Raw genomic sequence first — 4,438 nt, forward strand, 5'->3', positions numbered from 1 at the left:
TTATGTTAACGCTTCAGTATTGTATATATAAATATATATAAAAGAACCAATACAGTTGTTTGTTTGTTTGTTTGTTTGTTTCTTTCTTTCTTTCTTTCTTTCTTTCTTTCTTTCTTTCTTTCTTTCTTTCTTTCTTTCTTTCTTTCTTTCTATCTATCATTATAGAGATCTGTATCAGCTCTTTTAGACATGAACACTTATCATATGATCCTTAGTAGTGGTGACAAGAATTTTTCATACTGCAGTGCATGATGGGAGTTTTTACTATGGTGTCACCCAGCATGCATTCCAGCAGTTCGTTGACTGTCACCATTGTTGAGATTCATATGCTGGTTCTTGATGTCTGTGTGTGTCGACTCAGTACAGGAGTTAAAAAATTATTCACAGTAACTATTAGATCAACATTTTGCTTGGAAGCTGTAGTTTCACAGGGTTGGTAATGCAAAACCTAAATATATGAATGAAAAAATACAACAAAGAAAAGGTTAATTTGGATATATTCAGGATAGCTCATGATAACTAATTCATCATGTAAAGCAGCTAATAGCTGCTCACTGTACAACACTGATCTCTCTCTGTTTTACCACACCACATGCAGTATTACAGAGAAAGATCTAACATAAGAAGTCAAGGGTCAAAATCACAACTAAAGCAAACAGTGATTTCTATGATGGTGGCATCATTTTAACCAATAAAACATCAACATCTGATCCTCTGTAATTCTCAATAACAGCAGGTGTTCATCACTAATGCACAATCATCATTTAATTAGTCACTTAATTGTCTCATTAACTTTAACTCTTTGAGGACTTGAAAGGAATGACTTGGTCCCACCTCTGCTGAAAAACTGTGCTAATTAGCAAATCCAGGTGATTGGAACAAAATACTGAGGAGGACTTTTACTTTCTGAACCTGAACTTTCCACCTCTGGATTTAATATATTTTATATTCAGTTAAATTTTTGTGCCATTTATTCCAAACAAAATGTAAAGTCTGACCAATCCAAGTTATGTTCACATTGATCAAAAATAACATATAACACATCTGACACAAGTTGTGTAACTATAACACATTAGTGTGTAAAGTTTTCAACACATTTCTGTGTAAAGAGGAACACATAAGTTGAGTTAAAGGTAACACAAAATGTGTAGTCTTTATAAAAACACAGAGATGTGTTAAGAAACAACACAGGTTGTGTTTTAAATTTGACACAACATATGTTGTCCCTGAGCACACACATTACATGTGTTAAATTCTGCAAACGTGTGTAATTTTCAGCACATTTTTACAAGTGTGCCGACATGCACTCACCATCATAGTGCATCGTATGCATTGTTTGCTATGTACTCAAAAAAGCAGGTCTATGTAAACATACCTTATTTGCATACACGATTTTGCCAATTGCTACATTTTAATTTAATTTAATTTAATGTGCAAATGTGAATAACTTAACTTTTCACAATCTTTTCACAAAAGTACTGTTGTCAATTAGGGGTTCAAGAATGCTAATTAACTCAAAACACCTGCAAAGGCCTTTAAATGGTCTCTCAGACTAGTTCTGTAGGCTACACAATCATGGGGAAGACTGCTGACTTGACAGTTGTCCAAAAGATGACCATTGACACCTTGCACAAGGAGGGCAAGACACAAAAGGTCATTGCAAAAGAGGCTGGTTGTTCACAGAGCTCTGTGTTGAAGCACATTAATAGAGAGGCGAAGGGAAGGAAAAGATGTGGTAGAAAAAAAAGTGTACAAACAATAGGGATAACAGCACCCTGGAGAGGATTGTGAAACAAAACCCATTCAAAAATTTGGGGGAGATTCACAAAGAGTGGACTGCAGCTGGAGTCAGTGCTTCAAGAACTACTACGCACAGACGTATGCAAAACATGGGTTTCAGCTGTCGCATTCCTTGTGTCAAGCCACTCTTGAACAACAGACAGCGTCAGAAGCATCTCGCTTCAAAAAGGACTGGACTGCTGCTGAGTGGTCCAAAGTTATGTTCTCTGATGAAAGTAAATTTTGCATTTCCTTTGGATATCAGGGTCCCAGAGTCTGGAGGAAGAGAGGAGAGGCACACAATCCACATCGCTTGAGGTCGAGTGTAAAGTTTCCACAGTCAGCGATGGTTTGGGGTGCCATGTCATCTGCTGGTGTTGGTCCACTGTGTTTTTTGAGGTCCAAGGTCAAACGCAGCCGTCACAGCCGTAAGTTTTAGAGCACTTCATGCTTCCTGCTGCTGACCAACTTTATGGAGATGCAGATTTCATTTTCCAACAGGACTTGGCACCTGCACACAGTGCCAAAGCTACCAGTACCTGGTTTAAGGACCATGGTATCCCTGTTCTTAATTGGCCAGCAAATTGCCTGACCTTAACCCCATAGAAAATCTATGGGGTATTGTGAAGAGGAAGATGCGATATGCCAGACCCAAAAATGCAGTAGAGCTGAAGGCCACTATCAGAGCGACCTGGGCTCTCATAACACCTGAGCAGTGCCACAGACTGATTGACTCCATGCCACGCCGCATTGCTGCAGTAATTCAGGCAAAAGCAGCCCCAACTAAGTATTGAGTGCTGTACATGCTCATACTTTTCAGTTGGCCAAGATTTCTAAAAATCCTTTCTTTGTATTGGTCTTAAGTAATATTCAAATTTTCTGAGATCCTGAATTTGGGATTTTCCTTAGTTGTCCGTTATAATCATCAAAATTAAAAGAAATAAACATTTGAAATATATCAGTCTGTGTGTAATGAATAAATATACAAGTTTCACTTTTTGAATGGAATTAGTGAAATAAATCAACTTTTTGATGATATTCTAATTATATGACCAGCACCTGTATTTATACCAGGCATGGGCAAACTCGGTCCTGGAGGGCCAGAGCCCTGCAGAGTTTAACTCCAGCCCTGATCAAACACACCTGAACACGCTAATCAGTGTCTTCAGGATTACTAGAAGGCAGAGGTGGGACTTTCAAGTCACAAGCAAGTCTTAAAGTCATATCCCATGTCCAACCTGTCCTCCAACTAATACGCTCGTATAGGTCCCTGAAATACGACCCATCAGAGCGTATACTACAATTGCGTCCCTATCGGCAAAAGGTCGTTTTCATATTAATGTTTTGTACTCTTTTATTTGCACTGTGATTTGCGTTTCGTGTAGCTCAGTTGGTAGATTATTGCGTTATACCTTGATATGCAATCATGCTATCATGGGTTCGATCCCAGAGAACGGACGTGCACGTAAAATGTATATGCTCAATAAATCATAATTTAGCATGATTTCTGTGAGGGTTAGGTTTAGGGGGTGGGGTTAGGTGTGGTCATTTGAACGAATAAGCCACCTAGTAAAATGTGTACGAATTACTGTGAGATCGGTGTAAAAAGTCCACACATTGCATTTAAATAAATGTGCATTTTGATTGGTAATGACGTTATACGTCATTTCATGTTGACAGACGCAATGCGATACTGTCATTATTTTTACACACGCTAGAGGCCGCTTAACCCTCTGGAGTCGATTAACGCTTATACGCGTTTTGGGGTATTTTCTCCTGATAACCCCGAAAAGAACTTAAATTACACTTTCAGTTTTGATCGTACAATTAAAGCAATACATCAATCGAATCTGTAAAGGGTCTACTTTTTTTGTATACAGACATAATAACAACAAAACTTTGTGCACTTATTAAATAAAGATAACAAACGAGGAGTGCTGTCTGCAGCCTTTGTCTGCGCTGATCTTCATTTACAAACGCGTCATTAAAATGAACTGTAACTCAGTGAATACTCAACACAGAGACATGAGAGAGATATCTATAGAATGCCTGACATGTCTACTTTTAAACTAAACAAGTGCTGCCGAAAAAAAAAATATATTCTGTGATAAAGTAATCCATATGAAAACAACACGATGTCCGTTTTTCACGTCTCCCTTCATTATCTTCTAATGCGACCACGCCTCCGCGCTGAACGCGCTTTTGAGATGATAATGTTTCACTGAAGCGCGCGGCTTGAATACGCCCACACAACAGAAGACAACACAGCGGGATTGTTCTTCAAGTTTTTTTTTTTGAGGATTTGAGATTTGGATTTCCTCAGAAAAAAAGAATGAAGCACTTTATTCAGCAGAGATCATAAACATGAGTAAGTCTCTTTTTATACAGTAGGTAGACAACCAAAATGGGTAATACCGCCGCGCATACGGCTGCCGCAGGGCCGCGGCGTTAACTGCAAATCAGTCGCGTGTTAAAATCATTCGCGAAACTACCGCCAGGTGGCGCAAAGGGATGGATTGCAAACTGAATGTAATTGTAAAATGAAAGGAAGACATAAAACAACAATTACATTATAATATACATTATAACATCCTTAAAAGCCATTAAAAAATAGGATAGTCTCAGGCTACAGTCTACTCATCAAAAAATTAAAGAAAGA

The sequence above is a fragment of the Cyprinus carpio genome, chromosome A22 (genome assembly GCF_018340385.1).
Source record: "Cyprinus carpio isolate SPL01 chromosome A22, ASM1834038v1, whole genome shotgun sequence".
Classification (NCBI taxonomy): domain Eukaryota; kingdom Metazoa; phylum Chordata; class Actinopteri; order Cypriniformes; family Cyprinidae; genus Cyprinus; species Cyprinus carpio.